At 38.2% G+C, this 18456-nt stretch overlaps 1 protein-coding gene across 7 annotated transcripts in view; it reads right to left on the bottom strand.

The window, feature by feature from the left end:
• The window catches only part of NRG3 (neuregulin 3), a gene marked incomplete at both ends in the record, with an annotated part of 1026196 nt that overhangs the window by 997402 nt on the left and 10338 nt on the right, over positions 1-18456 (bottom strand). The gene's annotated exons all lie outside the window — the stretch shown is intronic.

Here is an 18456-nt window from a genome sequence, read left to right as displayed (position 1 = left end):
TAAACAGTAGTGCATGATGGTAAATTCATGAGTTATATGAAGCTGAGTGAAACAACGAGAACTCTGTAGGATAGAGTCAGCAGATTCTCTGGTCTGGATACCTACTCTTGGTACTGCACTTAAAATTCAAGAGCATCTCAACAGTAAAAGAAGCTACAACCTTTTTCCGTAGTAGACACTCAAGGTACTGAGCTTTAAGATAAAGCATATTCTCTTTATTTATATACCAACCCACTTGTAAGGTACAATGATACCTGGTGACTTCCCCAAAACACAACTGTTTACAAGGGAGGCATGAATGTTAGGGCTAAACCACTCCCTTCCCCAAAACAGTAACCACAATACAGCAAGAGAACAGAACAACCAGCCATCATGAAGATTAATTAGGTAAAGTTGCTTAGTTGGTCTAGAGAGAAAAAGATCTGTCATGGCTTTAAGTAATGGAAAAATAAACATTCATTTAAAGTGGGGTTGGATTAAGAATTCGAGCTCTGAAAATACTGAGCATTGTCTGTAGATTAGGGGAAGGTCTAAGGAGATTGTGAGCTGCCTTGTCACGGAAATCAAGCAGAGACTAGCAGACATAGCTATCTGTATATTCAAACAAGGAAGGATGACTAAGGTGGGAGCCCACCAAACTTGTCTCAAATCCAGAGTCCTGAGGGATGCGAATGCATAGCCAACCATGTGGCCATAACTATGAAGTTATGCAGTCTCAAAGATGGATAATAGGTAGTTCTTCTCCAAACGGTACTTCATGGTTACCACTGATCTCTACTGTGAATATTTAGAAAGAGGTTCAATTTTCTGTTGGAATCTTTGAATAACTTCGCATCCATCTCTAGATTTTAACATGGAGAACAAAAGCAGTTGAACATGTTTGTTTTTCTTCACTCTGCATCACTGCACTGAAACAATTATTTGTACTCCTTCTGTGGGGCTCTCAGAGACAGCTAATGAAGCAGCCAAGCCCTGGTGGCTGAAACTCTCCAGATGGTTTACTGGAGTGTTGGAAGCCATGCCCTCCTGGCCAGAATACATGGGCTCTCAGCACACTTTTATCTTTCAACTAATACTAACCACTGTTATCCAAACAGAAATACTAATGACAGCAATTTGGCTACAATGGGTATCTCCGTGCAACATTTATCTCCCTTCTGGAAGTCTGTTGAGCTGTGTTTACACCAGCTTATTTAATTTTGTTTTCCTTTATCACGTTAACCCAGTGCTTGGGCACTCGTGAGTTAGTATAGAGGAAAAGCAGAGACTTGACTTGTGCCTAATCTTTTATGAGAAACACAGCTGGTCCTATCGCTGTTCCTAGCATATCTGGAAATGATTTTAAGATATAATTACATGCCTTGCACCTGCACGGCAGGTGGTAAACACGTGCCTGGAGAGTAGGGCTGCTGAGTCTGTTAAAAAAAAAAAAAAACACAAAGAAACCAAGAGTATGTTATTTTTTTTTCTTTAAAAAAACAAGCCAATACAGTTTCTGTGTGCTATAAAATATATAGGTCAAATATTTGGTGGGTTATTATTTAATGTAAATGAACATTTCAAGAGAGCAAGGGGAACGAGACATCTAAACTGTGATCTGGTTAAAAATTAGGTGTCTCCTCATCATCCGTGGGAACAGACTGGGCAGTCTACTTAAATACTCCCTCCTCTTTTTCCTTCCAGAGAAATGGGGAACACAAGAACACCCACCATAGTAGACCATTTCAGGAACTTCCAGAGGTGCTCAGTATATTATAGCTGGTATTTAGAAGATGTTTCCAGTCATGTAGTTACTGTGGCATTATTCTGACAAAATTCCTTTAAGAATATAGATGTTAGAAGTAACAACAATACCGACATTTTTAAAACAAGAGAGGCATGATGGCTACAATCACCTGAGTAGTGTCCTCTACATATTGGGCCACGTGTCAATTTTCTATCCAACCTTCAATGAAGGACTCAGTGAGCAAACTGGGATTCTTACTGTGAGATGATGCAAAAAGAAATGTATATCACAGACAGGATAGAATAACCAGTAAACATGCATGCCTCAGTGTTCCAGGGGCTGGCAAAGTCTCTAAGATTAATCTCCTAGAGTGGATCTGTGTCTTGTCTGTGTATCGCTGCCTGCTTCTTGTATGATCATGGAGTCAAAGATAAAAGAAAGCAAGCCTTCTTGGGTTTCTTCTTCTTAGAAAGCTAATTTCACTATGAGGGCTCCCATTTCATGATAGACTCACATCAAACAGCTCAACGTACTTCTTCTACCAGTTTGGGGTACAGTTTCATCATATGAATCACAGGAGTTAGAGTTAACCCTATCTAGGATACCTTCACCTCTTTTACCTCAATATACAGCTTCAGAAGAGCACTTATCCCATATCCTTCAGAAAGAAACACTTGATCTTAGGGCTTTAGATGGCATTTGAATAAGGAAAATATAACAGCAAGGTATCCTGTGACATCAATTTCATAGTAAACAGAAAAAACAATTCTCAAACTATGTAGATCACAATTCAAGTTTTGAAAGCCTACTTAGATTGGAGCTATACTCACAGGTATCTGTGCCCTAGCTTCACTGTAGAAGCAGCCTGGCCATTCCTATAAAGTATATACACATACAGAGAGTGTGTGGGCAGAGAGATAGAGTCAGAGGAACACAGACAGCCACTATGATGCATAAGTGAATCGAGTTGTTCAACAAATGAAAACTAAGCAAGATACATAATATTTCTGTACAAATCACATAATACTTTAAGCAGACAACCTGCTCCCATGTCCAGTAATCTCACCTTCACATTCATTATTACTCGGATACGTTAAAGATTCATTTAAAACTTTCTGCCTAATGTTGATGCTTCAACAAACATAAAATACATATTCAATGGATGCAAAGGTACTATCCTCTGTTTCAATTGACAGACAAATTCCAGTTAGTACTGGTCACCTTCTCTTTCCTCAGTCCTGGAAACTCAGGGAAGTGTTTGCTATAGAACTGTGTCTATCTATCTGGTGCCCAACAGTAGAGAGGCAGAATTCAATATAATCTTAGACTCTAGCAGCATAATGTAATCCTAACCCTGTACCTTTCTGTCCTTCAAATTTATTCATATATACTCCCCCACCCCCAGTTTTATCATCCAGAGTCTTGGCATTACCAGATGCCTGGAAGAATAACTAAGCATTTCATTTTCAATCATGTTATATGGCTCACATGTTCATCGCATCACTGATTAATACAAGGCTTAAAAGGCTGAAGGTTTTAATCTTACACCAGAATTGCATCTAAACTTCACTGCCCATCATCACAAGCTACCACTGTATCTAGCTGAAATACGTCCGAGCTCCAGCAATACCGTATATAAATAATAGCTGCGCCCAGCACAATTTCTTATTTACATAGCACTTCCGCAAATTATCCAAGGAACCCACCTATCATTTGTAACATTCCCTTGAATGGCAGCCAGATCTGCTTAATGAGGCCACAGGCACTATACAAACATATAAAAGTCTAATTTAAATGAAGCATTTGTATTATCTCAAGTTTAAACCTTAAAGATTTCTTAGAAATTCAGCTAAATAAACTTTCCGTGACAGAAGCAATCAGAGTCCACTTGACTATTTCAGCTGATCAGAAGTGGACTTGTTGGCACTTATGAGGAAGCTGATGACATCAACGATAAACCCCGAGTTTTACAAACCTATACCTCAGAGTGTGTTTTTTACAGGGCCCAAGGTGCCTCGAAAATGCATTTGCTTTAATTTCAGAAGGAACTTAGAAGTGTGTAATCTACATAGGCACTGAATGAAATCATTTTGAAGATTTTGCTAGGCATCTATCAGAAGACTTGTGTTAGGAAATGATGTTATAGATGTTTAAAATAAATATATACGCATACCATGTCTCTTCCCATTTTTGTTCTTTTTCTTAAAAAGATACCCAGTGTTAAATTTATCTGATTTATTTATTTGTTTGACAACTACATATAATCATCAGGGAACAGACCCATCATCTCTGTTTTAAAGATCCATGGTCTCAGAAGGGATGCAACAGCCTCAGATACCACAATCTCACTGAAAACTAGCTAGCACACACCAGAACATGCAATCTCTCCAGTGGATTCCCTCTCCCCCCTTTAATTGGTGTAGGACATTCACTATTGCTTCCTGAACACGCCCCCTCCAACTTATGAGTGTCAAAGAAACCAGCATAACCAACCTCCTGTCCCTTTGGCTTAGGCCAAGTATAGATTGCAATCATAACAACAGGGTGTCCAAGTACCACTTGTCATTATGTGCTGATTGTGTACTGAGCGACCCAGATGCTTTGACCCACATCTATTTGGTTGGTTTTTTATTAAGTTGGTGAAGAATTGAGTAAAGAGTAGGACTATCATAGACAAACATGCATCATTAGGAATTCAGAGAACAGTGGGGGAAAACTCTAACACAGACCAAGGATCCCAAGCCTCATTACCTGTCTCTCAATTCATATGACATCCCTAAAAGGCAGTCAGTCGCTTTCAAAGTGCAGAGAATCAGATAATAAAACCTACAATTAAACTTTATTAAAGTTAGGAATTTATTAACCAAGGTCTTTGCAACATTTAACTCTTTTAGCACTTTAACTGTTCATACTAAAATCTACAAGAACATGAACTGTATGAAAACCTAAGAAAAATTAAAATCAGAAAAAAAGTCAAATTTAAGTTAGACTATCTAAGACAATTAGAGTTGACCACAATCTCATTATATTGTATCTCAAAGTATCCATTATGATTATGGGTATGGTCTACATAATCTTAAACCTCCTTTCCTAGTTCATTATCAAATAAGCACTCCCTTGGGCTATGGATTTTACGAACTAAATTGTTCTTCATATAGAGTAGAAACCTCATGTTAAAAAACAGATATTTCTGAACAATGCCCTTGCACAAAAACATCTTTACTAATCCTGGATATCATAGAAAAATAATCACTCCCTTGTCAGAAATAGGAAACTTGATTTTTATACAAATTATTAAGTCCACTTAGTAGCTTCTACAAGTTTTGGTCCCAGGGAGGTCTCAGAACTTTGGCTTGCCAGTCAGATCTCTGGTTGGACAACTCTCTAATCTACAGGAAATGTTCTGCAGAGCTACACTCTCTTTCCTAATCTTGCTCCATCACATAACAGGTGCAGAATTAGTAGAGTCCTGGTTTGCTTTGGTCTCCTAGACTTAATGCCAGTTTGGAACAGATGATTCCATCCTCCCAGTAAGAACCACACTTAAACTTCAATCATTTTTTTTTCCTTCTCCAAATGATAAGGGCTGTGCCACTCTTTGGGAAGACGATAATTCCTACATCTTGAGATTTTATTCCTTCTCCTCTTTCTACTCATCTGCCCACCATACTCACAACACATTACAATCAGCTAAAGAAAATAATTATTCCTGCTGCTTGCCAATATCCAAAGCAGGCTCCTTGGTTAGATCTGCGTTTTAGGGTACATGTTCTTTTCTAATCACTTTATTAGATATTCTCTGTATTTACATTTCAAATGTTATTTCCTTTCTCTTTATTCCCATCACCCCCCTCCTTGCTTCCATGAAGATGCTTACACTCCTAATCACCTATTCCCACCTTGGCCCCTGAGCACTCCCCTGTACTGGAAAAACAAACCTTTACTGGACCAAAGGCCTCTCCTCTTGATGCCAGACAATGCTATCCATTGCTACATATGCAACTGAAGCCATGGGTCGCTCCATGTATGTTCACTGGTTGGTATTTTTGTCCCTGAGAGCTCAGGACGGTTTGGTTGTTGATATTCTTTCTCTTTCCATGGGGTTGCAAACCTTTTCAGCTTCTTCAGTCCTTTCTCTCTCTAGCTCCTTCATTGGGGACCCTGTGCTCAGCCTGATAGTTAGCCACAAGTATCCTCATCTGCATCAATATGGCTCTGGCAGAGCGTCTGAGGAGGCGTCCATTTCAGACTCCTGCCAGTAAGCACTTCTTGGCATCAGCAATAGTGACTGGGTTTGGTAGCAGCAGCATATTGGGTGTATCCCCAGGTGAGGCAGTCTCTGGATAACCTTTTCTTCAGTCCCTGCTCCTCTAACTGCCCCTGTATTTCCTAATGTGAGTATTTTGTCCTTTCTTCTCATTCTACCTTCCTTCTTTTTGAGCTTTATAAGGTCTGTGAATTGTTTCTTGGTATGTGGAGCTTTTTCAGCTAGTATCTGCTTATCAGTTAGTACACACCATGTGTGTTTATTTGTGACTGGATTTAACTTGGATACAGAAATTGTGGTGCATTTACACAATCGAGTACTTACTACTCAGCTATTAAAAACAATGTTTTCATGAAATTCTTAGGCAAATGGATAGGGTACATGTTCTTTCTGACTCTGTTATTCACAATCCATGCAGTGCTGGAAGAGGCTGTTAACACTCTACATCCTGTACCTACAAGCTCCTCCTATGACCTCTGAAAGGTATGTCTTCCTGGTACTAGTTTTGAGTATTTGAGGGAATTTCTTTCTGCCAATATTCCTTTTAATTTAGTTTTGTTTATGAATTCTATACTATACATAATTACTCTCTTAAAATGTCCTCTTAATCTCCTAATGAGCAGGAACAGTACTGTGTATGTAGTTGATACAACTCTTTTATCCCTCCTCTCAAACACTACAGATCCCAACCCTGTTGCCCATTTCTCCTACTCTGATTCAGCACAGAAGTCTAGCAGAGAGCCTGGATGCTGCCTCTCTTCTCATGCAAGTTCTCTTCTTGGCGCTTAGACCATCCCTAATCTAATGGAGTTTCATTCCCATCACAGGTCCTCACTTTGGCAGGATGTCCTGAGAAGCGTGGATGGTGATATTCTCACCGCATGGCCACTAGAATGTGCTGCACACAGATCCAGAGCCCTTTCCTGCCTAAGCCTCTGTTGCTTTCCAGTAAAACAAAAAACCAAATCCCAGTTCACTCTGAAGCTTGCTTCATCTAATTTCTACTGCCCTTCCCACTCCCCTTCGGGCTGTTAATTACACCCAGGAACACCGGCTATTTTTTCTCTGGGCCTTATAATCCTTCCACATGTGTGTGTGTTTGTGTGTGTGTGTGTGTGTGTGTGTGTGTGTGCGTGTGTTTGTGCACATCCCTTTCTTAGTGTGCATGCAGGTCTTCGTGTACATGTGTCCCTGTAAGTGGAGGCCAGAGGCCAATGAGGATCAACTTCTGTGTCTGCTCTCCATTTTATTTTTGAGACAGTCTTTCACTAAACCTGGAACTCATGAATCTAAATCTCAGCATTGGTATTACCGAAAAAATAGAGTGCCTTGTCATCTTTCTGTGAGGATTTTAGAGATGCGAACTGAAGTCTTCATGATACGTTGCAGCTGCTGTATTAGCTTCCCCCTGAAGACTCAAGACCTTGGATTTCTTTTTCTTGTTCTAATGTCTCTGTGTCTATGGAACCCCCATACTTTGCTGTCTCTCATTATTCAGGACTCAGTTATATGATGACAAACTCAGGGAGAGGTTCCCATACTTGCACATATTCAAGTATTCAGTCTTTTATCAATGTTAGCATTTCTTAATGAGGAAAAATTATTTTTTTTCTTATGGACACTTGACTTCTTCACTAGTACAAAAGCTCTGTGAAGAAGCTTCTAAGTCAGTCTTCACTGTAACTGTAGCACTTCTCCTGGAAGCTGAACCCTGCACTTGGGGTGCTGGGGATACTTAATAAATTTCTGAGAAAGAAATTTTCCAAGGCAGGCTGTGGGGAAGAGGGATGAGTGATGCCGCTTCTGTCACAAGCTCATCTGAACAGATTCACATTGTCTTAAGTCATGATAAACGCTGTTTGTCTCACAGCATTTCAATATGAATACAAAGTTCTAAGTTTTAATCTTTAGAAGATTAAATCCCCTATTCCGATTTTTTTTCAATTATGAAAAGAAGAAAATAGAGAGAGTCTATGAGATAAATTTTAGCTTTTACTGAGATGATAAATCATCTTTCTTTTCATTCCAGCATATGAAATCTGGCTTAATGGTTTGCCAGATCTATCAAGATACACTTTGGAAGATACACCTACTTCAGAAAACAAAAAAAGGGAAAAGGTACTCTATGCTCAACAGTGAAAATCACCTCTTAAGAACCATCATTCTGAAGAGTAATGACATTATACAGGATGCCAAGAAAATGATAGAGGCGGTCCTTCAATCTTTGGAGGCTTTTCCCTCTTCTGCAGTTTTTAATGTGTCAGAAATTGAGACATCAGACATTGACATGGAGTTGTGTATCAAACTATACATACCATATTTCAAGGGCAATCACACAGAAAGGGTGTATTGCCTGAATCTGTCTCCCTCAAAGGCTGAGAAATTTAGGCCCAAATGCCTGGAAATACTTTTTTAAATTCAATATCACTGTTAAATTTTCACAGCATCATTCTTTTCCTTTCAACAATGCTTTCTAGCATGAACTTGTTTAAAACAGCAGTTTCTGCACATAGCATTTAACATTTCAAACTAAAATCCAGCTTCCAACCTTAAGTTTTAGAATGAGCCATGATGCACATTAATAATTTCTGGAAGGGGTTCAGCTTTTCCTAGTTCCTGTAAAGTCTAAAAACCTTTGAATTCTGCTATCTAGGTTATTAACCTATTCTATGTCATATTTTATTTTTTTTTAAATCCCCCAATACCTACAGAATATATAGCATCCATCTCTACAAATCAGGAAATAGGGTTTCATGGAAATAAAGGCAAACAACACCAGCATCTCATGAAAGGGAAACCCTGGGTTGACCTCTTTCTTCTTGATGGTCCACATGTGAATCCTTTAATACACTCATTTACACAATCTACCCTCGTTCCCATCATGACAAAAGAGTTATGGTCAAATGAAACAAGATCATTGTTCATGTATCCCAAGGTTAGCACCTGATTTTTCTATCCAACTAGTGGATAATAGCATCAAGGAGTAGAATACAATCAAGGAAATTAAATTCATAATAAAAAATGTGAAAACTGTTCACTGGATTTAATTGTGAGGGTTTCATTTTGTGCAGCTGACTTTGGAGGAGCATGGGAAATGCTTGCACCAAATCAGAATATACAGCATATATCAATTTCAGCATCTAGCTTTATTTATTTACTTGTAATGTCACATATCAACATTCATATTTTAAATATTATATAACATTAATATTAAATCAATGCCCCCCAATATAAAAGAGAAAATCGTGCAATCTGCGATGAAAGCATATTAGAAACAAAATAAAATAGACTTTGAAAATAAAGGAATCAAATGTATATATGGAACTACATTGTCAATAATGCAAACACGGTCTCTCCTTGCTTGTCATCCAGACAGATGCAGGAAGAGAAGAGCAGATGCCATACTCCAGAGCTCTGAAAGGCTGGCATGGCCCTGCTCTCTCACGCAATTCTATTTTTATAAAGTGACATTTGAACAGCCAGTGTCACTTGGTGATTTGATGTTCACCCACCTCTCCACCACCCCTGGATCACACTGGGTTTCCATGGTACTTATTAGTTGAAATAGCATTAGACTGTGGTTGCTGGAGGCAAAGACTGTCACCAGCTCAGACACAGAGCAGCCAGGCCATACTTCTTGGAAGCTGAACTTGTTCACTTGTTACATGTCCACAGTTCAGGGGAGAAACAATGAAGGCAGAAGAACACTAAGAGAACAGGGAACTGTACATATCTTAAAATATGAGGACTGGTCTGCTTAGAGATAAAGGTTTGTAGACTATTTGAAATTACTTTTGATTGGTGTGCTTCTGTGAGTTTTAGGCAATGTTACAGACTAAATTGTATTTTTTCACTCACATGCCCAAGCCCTATATTTCAAATTGTAGCTGCTGCTTCAGGAAAGGACAAGAGGTCATCAAGTTGAAGTAAACTATCTAATGTAGAGCCTAGTGCAGTCACACAGATGTACTTCCAAGAAAAGGAATTTAGACATCTAAAGACAACGAAAGCATACACAGAGGAAAAACACCATTTGGGAATACAACAAGCCAAAGAGAGACTGGTCAGAAATAAAAACTATCTGGCCTTCCAAATCCATAGATTTATAACCTTTGAAATAAAAAAATGAATGCTTATTGTCTAGGTCATTCAGTCTGTGGCATTTTGTGCTGGCAACCTGAGAGGGCCATTAGAGAGATCACTTAGTGAAGAACAGCTGCCTGTTAGTGCTTTCTGGCTGACACTGCCTTGAGTCCATAGCACAACTTCTAGGGTTAAGGTAAAACCCTTCATCACTGAATTACACAGGGCAGTGTTAATACTTCTAGGCTGACCTGTGCCTACTGTGCAGGCTACAGTGGAAGTTAGGATAATGCTAAGGCATCAGCCCAAAAGGAAAAAGCAACAAAGCACCATCACACGAAGGTAGAGAGAGCAGGGATTCCTCTCACGTGTCACTAGATGCTCACGGCAGAATAGATCTTTTTGAAACTTTCTTGGAAGATTTTGTTGTGCTGCAGATGATATGCAACATTTAGACCAATGAACTTGAGAAATGGTGGTACATCTATCACTCTGATAATAATTTGAATTAGGGACCAAAGAGAAGATTCAGTGAGTAAAGGCTTTTGCTGCCAAGCTTAAATACCTAGGTTTAAAAAAAAGGACATGACTCCCACTAACCCGAAAAGACGCAGTGTCTCGGAAAAAGCTATTTCTGGGTATTCTGTCCTTTTTGTAAAACAAGACATTCTGCAATTAGAAATTTCTACTGAATTAGGTGGATATGAGAGTTTTATTTCTAGAATTAGATAAACTTATACAATGAAACCAAGTTGGTTTTGACAATTTTTCCAGGTCTCCCTATTCATACTCTTGATTTTTATGATCATATCTCTCTCTGCCTTTCTCTGATGTCTTTGTCTCTGTCTGTCTCTCTCTGTCTCACATACATACAAACACACATACACATACATGTATGTGATGTAAGTAGCACACATTTATTTTATGTATGTGTGAGTATAAGATTCTGTTGTATAAGAAGAAATCTGTTTATGGTCTTAAACAAGTAAGTTTTTTGTGACTTTAAGATGTAATCAATGTTTACCCATGGGAAACATCAAAGCAGGGACATCAGTAAATGACGAACTCCACATTTCTGATTGACAATATAAATATACAAGAAGCAAAAACATTTGAACACAGGCAGAGGAGGAAAGAAAATGACAGGAAAGATTGGGGAAAAAAACAAGTAGACTCAGAAATGCATCAATATTATGAGAGCTTTAATTTCAGATGGAGAAGCTCAGCTTTTGCCCTGTCTGCCACAGAGACTTGGGAAGCACATTGTCCAACAATTTTATTTCTAGTAGAACCTGAAAACTCGAGAGCCAGTCAATTTACCTTGATTCTCAACCAAGTCAAAGCAGTGAGACTTTCACCATCACAGGTGAGCCTTAATTGCATTTCTCCTTCCCTAGGTGATGAACCTCTACCCTCCTACCAAACTCTGAGAAAATCCTGGAGCTACTAACATGAGTTCCTGAAGTTCAACAGAGTGTATGACTCATTGTTTCAGAGAAAGTTGAAGGAAACCAAGTGTAGATGGACCTATAAATCTGTATCATCAGCATTTCTATCTCTAAACCCATTCCCAGATACCCAAAACTGACCGAACTGTTAGGGGTCCACTGCTCCTTAGCTGTACATGCCAAATCTTTGAGAAGGCACATGATCAGAAAGCAAAAGCATACAGTAATTTTAAGGAGTCACCCTTTGTCTTTGAATCTCTCTTTTCTAATAAATGATAGTAATCCTTCTTGACCTGAAGTAAAAAATATTCTAAAGCATCCAACCACCCAACTTTCCTGGCATGAAAGCGTCTCTCTTTGGTGGAGGTCAAGATGTTCACATGATTGCATGTAACCGATAATTGAAAATCAAAGTGGCCTTCTCAACACAGAAGTAGAATGAAATTGAGAGGATTCAAATGAAAATCCCATCCAGTTTTAAGCAATTCAAGTGATACCTTACAGCTGATATGTTAGAAATAGAAGCTGTCTTACTGGGGTAACAGGATATTGTATTTGGCAAAGTGAAAATTCTGGAGAAATGTGAGAATTCAGTGCTAAAATTTGGCAAGTTTTTTAAGTTTAGAAGTAGCAGTAGCCGGAGATGACCTTTTCAGTGGTTTGAATGTAAGAGACTGTCCTTTCAGCAGAACGGGCCTATGGAACACCAGTTTAGTTTAGTTTTCACAATGGGAGTGCAGTGTATCAAGACAGTCTGTAGAGAGCAATTAAATTCTCCATATCCTAAAATTTAGCTATACAGTTAGGTTATGACAACCAATACGACAATGCAGATATTTATTGTGAACTTCTTCAAATGCATGAAATACACTTTATAGAACACCAGGGAGGCAAGAGGTACACATTGCATGTTTAGATTGGCTCCATTCTAGAAAAGAAGGTAGAAACATGGCAAAATTAATTTTGATAAAAGTAAGATAAATAGAGCTGAACACTGACTAAAATTATTTTGTGGGTTCTTCTAGATGTGTTTTAGTAAAAACACCAAGACAAAATGTATATGTTGTGGGTACCCAGCATCTCGAACTTGTGATAATCTTCCTTGTTTCAAACTTCTGTTGCTTCCTGCCAATCCAACTAGCAGAATGGTTCCAAGCATACAAGCACATCACCTGCAAATAGTGATATTTTTATATCTTCCTTCTCAATTTGTATCCTTTTGACCACTTTTTGTTGCTCTGGGTAGGATGTTCAGTACTACATTGAATAGGAAGAGAATGAGTAGCCTTGCTTGGTCCTTGATTTTAGTGGGATTGTTCTATGTTTCTGTTCATTTAACTTGATGTTGGTTACTAGTTTGTTGTATATTGCTTTTACTATGTTTAGGTATGGGCCTTGAATTTCTGATATTTGCAAGATGTTTATCATAAAGGAATGTTGAATTTTGTCAAATGCTTTCTTAGCATCTAATGAAATTATCATGTAGTTATTTCTTTGAGTTTGTTTATACTGTGGACTAGGTTGATGGATTTCCATATATTAAACCATCCCTGCATCCTTGGTATGAAGCCTACATGATCATGCTGGAAGATCAGTTTGATGTGTTCTTGAATTTGTTTTGTTAAAGTTTTATTGAGGATCTTGCATTTATATTCATGAGGGAAAGTGTTCTGAAGTTCTATTTCTTTGTGATGGGTCTTTGTGTAATTTAGGTAGAAGCTTAATTGTGGCTTCATGGAATGAATTAGGTAGTGATCTTTCTGTTTTTTATTTTGTGTAGTAGTTAACAGAGTCTTCTTTGAAGGTCCTGAGCTGTTTTTTGGTTGAGAAACTTTTAATGACTGCTTCTGTTTCTTTAGGGGTTATGGGACTATTTAGATGGTTTATTTGATCCTGATTTAACTTTGGTAGCTGGTATCTGTCTATAAAATTTCCATTTCATCCATATTTTCTAGTTTTGTTGGGTATAGGCTTTTGTAGTAAGATTTGATGATTTTTTAGATTTCCTGTTTCTGTTGTTATAACTCCTTTAAATATTTCTGATTTTGTTCCTTTTCATACTGGCTTTGTTCCTTCTGGTTGAACTAAGAGTTTCTCTATCTTGTTGACCTGAAAAATTACACCAGAGAATGCCTAAACCTAATAAGCAACTTTAGCAAAATGGCTAGATATAAAATTAACTCAAACAAGTAACTAACCTTGCTCAACTCAAAGGATAAAAAGGCTGAGAAATAAATTAGTGAAATGGTACACTTCACAATAGGAACAAGTAATGTAAAATACCTTGGTGTGACTCTAAACAAGCAAGTGAAAGATCTATATGGCAAAAATTTCAAATCTCTGAAGAAAGAAATCAAAGAAGATCTCAGAAGATGGAGAGAGCACCCATGCTCATGGATTGGCAGAATTAATATGGTAAAAATGACCATCTTGCCGAAAATATTCTACAGATTAAATTATATCCCCATCAAAATTCTAACTCAATTCTTCATAGAGTTAGAAAGAGAAATTGACAAATTCATTTGGAATAACAAAAAAATCAGGGTAGCAAAAACTATTGTCAAAAATAAAAGAACTTCTGGGGTAATCACTATCCCTGACCTCAAGCTGTATTATAGAGCAATCGTGATTAAAAAAAACTGTATGGTGTTGGTACAGAGTAAGGCAGGTAGATCAATGGAACAGAATTAAAGACCCAGAAATGAACCCACTTACCTGTAGTCAGTTGATCAAAAGAACTAAAAACATCCAGTGGGGAAAAGATGCTCCAACATATAACAAGGACACCTGTTCTACCATATTCATAGCAGCCTTATTTATAATAATCAGAATCTGAAAAGAAGCAAGATGTCCTTCAACCAAGGAATGGATATGGAAAATGTGGTACCTTTACAAAATGGAGTGCTATTGAGGTTTTAAAAACAATAACTTCATAAAATTCTTAGTCAAATGGATTAAACTAGAAAATGTCATCCTGAGTGAGATGACCCAGTCACAAAAGAACGCGCATGGTATGTACTCACTGGTAAGTGAACATTAGCCCAAAAAGCTTGGAAAACCCAAGATACTATTTACAGACCATATTTGGATCAAGAAGAAGGAAGACCAAACTGTAGATGCATCAATTCTTCTTAGAATGAAGAATCATACTCAAGAGAGAAAATTTGAAGACAAATTATGGAGCAGAGACTTAAGGAAAGGCCATTCAAAGACAGCCCCACCTGGGGTTCCATCCCATATACAGGAGGAGTTAGAGAAAGGATTGAATAAGGAAGAACAATATTAACCAATCAGACCCCACAGAACTCCCAGGGACTAAACCACCAATCGAAGAGTACACAAAGAGGAACCCATGGCTCCAGCCGCATATGTAGCAGAGGATAGCCTTGTTGGACATCGATGGGAGGAGAAGCTCTTGGTCCTGGAAAGGCCCAATGCCCCAGTGTAGGGGAATGCTAGGGTGAGGGGGATGATAGTGTGTAGGCAGGATGGGGAAACTCTCAGAAGAAGGGGGAGGGAGGATGTGAGAGGGGTTGTTCCTGAGGGAAAAACTAGAAAACAGATAATGTGTGAAATGTAAATAAATAAAATATCTAATAAAAAAGGCTTCAAGCTATTATTGTAGCAAACAATGAGTTAGATACCAGTCCTTTCTGTATACTACACAAGGCCATGAGGAAAGATCTGGCAAGGCTGCTGCAGAACCATCCAGGTCATTAACCTCTTCTCTTCAAGGTTAACATTTGTGTGTTATCTAGTCATTTGGAGATAATAGCACTACTCAGACTTTTACAACACTCAGCCATTTGTAGATCATGACAAGAAAGAGCATTTCATTATTTGTCATAAATTACTCAGAGTTGTTCACAATGAAAGATGAGCCTCATTGTGGTACCACAGAAGGATGTAGGAGAAACAGACTCAGTATTTATTCTACTTAAACCTGGATCTTCTTCCCTGCCTTTCTCTCCAAAAACAGCTCGCATCTGCTTAAATATACAATGGCACGCACAATGGTAAAGAAATAAGATTTCTCTTTATCTATGTTAATAAAATGAGCTAAAACTATCCAAGGAAATGACATGAATATATGTCAACTGGCATACTATAAATTCTGACATTGGTAAAAGTTATCTGATCCGTGGAATATACAGAAGAAATCCTTTATGCTATCACTGCCAATTCACACTCATACCTCTGGAGAAGTGGGAAGCAATTTCATCTTCGCTTAGAATGGATTCTGATGGTAGAGAGGAACTAGGTACAGCTAGGTGTGAGGCAAGAAAGTGACAGTACCTGGGGTATTTTCAGCAGATGCCAGGCCTCCACAGACAGGGCATTCTAAAGATTTTCCCAAGGCTAGCTTGCTGCAAATTACTGAAGACCTGAACTCTGATTGTGTGAGGTGTATTTAAGTACTGACTTCACTGCACTACTGTTTCAAAGTGCTGCATGGAGTAGTAGAATTGCTGTGTTTCAAGGATGTTCAGTTTATCCACAGTCACATCAACGCAGCCCTTGATTTAACCCAAAATAACAGTTTTCGGATATCTAAAAATTTGCAAGTGGAGATACGAGGAGAATATCAAGTGGCAGCCCCTGATTGAATGACTTCACCTAAATTAACCCATGACTGTGTTTTGACTTCACAGAGGCAAAGCCTCCCGTATGAATTGCTTGGTGCACGTGCACGCAGTCCCTTTTCTGGTTACATCTGGGCTCTTTCTGTAGCCCACTCAGCACCTCTAGGGCTCAAATGCTGATGTTGCAAAGCATTCAAAAGGAATGCTGATTTTGGTTTATGGGCTGGATTCATCTTATGGGTAGGACTGAGGGGAAATATGATGGAGTTTGTGCAAAGTAAGATTACTGTGTGGCTTTCTGGGGAGTTCATATATAAATGGAAGAAGTATGTCTGTACATTTACATACCAAAACCTAAAATTAGTAATGTCAACCACTTTGTTCACCATGAAAAAAACCTATGGAGAAAAACTAGATTCATCATTATTACTGACTCTCTTGGTTGCTAGCTACTGCCAGAGATTAGGATTTTTTCTACACTGCAGGTTCTACAGGTCTCTGCAATCATTAATGACCAATATTTCCTCTTACACTCACTTCTGAATTTCTCTGCCACAGGTGATTCTTCTTAGCAAATGAATCATTCGCTTGTCAGCACCAGTGAATCACTTCAGAATGGCCTGATATACTTTCATGTTGGAGACATGCTTCAGAAATTATGTGATCTCTCATATATACATTCTGCTCAACAGAACCACAAATGTAATTAAAATGAATTGGCTTTCTTATCCATGTCAGGTTTTATTGTCAACTTGACCCAACATAGACACAGCTTGGAAGAAATGCCTTAGTAAGACTGGCCTATGCCCATTGAGACAGATTTTCTTGATTGATGATTGGTATGAGAAGGTACACTACCCTGTGGAATAGACTGTACCATCACCAGATAGTTGGCCTTGCCTTTTGAAAATACGTGCTGAATAAAAGCAAGACAGCAAGACAGACAGAAGAACAGTAAACCACATCCCTCCATGAGTTCTGCTTTAAACTTCTGGTTGAATTCTGGATTTGACTTAATTCAATGATGGCTCATGACTAGGATTTGTAAATCAAATAACGTCTTTTCTACCCACGTTGGTCCAAGTAATGGGATACAAATTAGAACACTTTTATATTATAAACTCTATTTGCAGAGCTGGGAAATAGGTACCATCAATGAAGAAAAATGCTTTTAGAAATATGTATGAGAAAATTATAACACTTTCTGAAGCACTCCTGATTTAAGTAAAGCTAAGTTTGACATAACACAAAATATCCATTCAGAAAGGCTTAAATAGGAAAAAGCTGACTGAATAGAGTATCCCTTCAGTCCAGATATTAAAAGCCCAGACAGATGTCTTTGCATCTTGTATACTATAGGGAACTGTAGTTATGCTCCAAACTCTACAAATGGGAAATCACATAAGCTTAATCTACCACCCTAGTAGCATGAATTGGTAAAAACCTACATAAATGTTCTAAACAAACAAATATATCTTTTATATTTGAAATTTGTGCTGATTTATATAAAAAGTATATAAACCAAAAAGATACATATAAATGCATTTTATTAAATTAGGTATCTCCTATAATGGGCATCCAAAATAATATGGAAAATGTTCACAGTGGGGCTAAGTTCCTTACTTCCCGAAAGCATTGTGACTTTTCATACTAAGTCGCATGAGTTGTATAATATTTGCAGTCCAGCTCCTTCTGTACCTCATTGTGACTGTGGGCTTTGTTGTTGAACACAACTTAGTTTTTATTCCCTAATTCACTACTGTCTCCTGCTCCATGTAGTGTGTCTATCAGTAATTTGGCTATATAGTCTGTTGACTCTGGAGCAGTTATCAGTCCTTAGTAAATCTCTAGATGAGTCTTTCCAGTCTTTCACTCACTCCATCTCCTGTGAGCCTGCAACAACCTGACACTATCACTGCCTCTTTTCATGTCCCTCTCATCCTTAGTCCACACCAAGAATATGGGTAATAGACATGGGACCTACAGGCTTCTAATAGGTATTTCCACCCATAAAAATAATGCTAACAATCAGCAAACATCTGCCAACAGCAAGGATCATTAATGATTCACTAAATGTCTCTATCCCTAAAAGGGCAATGTTAGGCTAAAACACCACAGGGCTTCCAAGAAGCAGCAGCAAAGGAAAATAAATTTCCCAGCAAAGCCTCAATTCAGTCAACCTCTTTATGCTGACGATACCATCTAAAGCACAGATATAAAGTAAAAATTAAAAACTAATTCAGGAGGACTGTCTCTTACCTCTTAAACAGCTTAACTACTTGTGATTATACAAATAACACACCAACTAAATCATAAATAGTATGTTAACCAGAGTCTTATTTAATAATC

This window comes from Micromys minutus (genome assembly GCF_963924665.1).
Source record: "Micromys minutus genome assembly, chromosome: 12".
Lineage (NCBI taxonomy): Eukaryota > Metazoa > Chordata > Mammalia > Rodentia > Muridae > Micromys > Micromys minutus.
The sequence above is the reverse complement of the archived record's forward strand: the minus strand, read 5'-3'. Positions and strand labels throughout refer to the sequence as shown.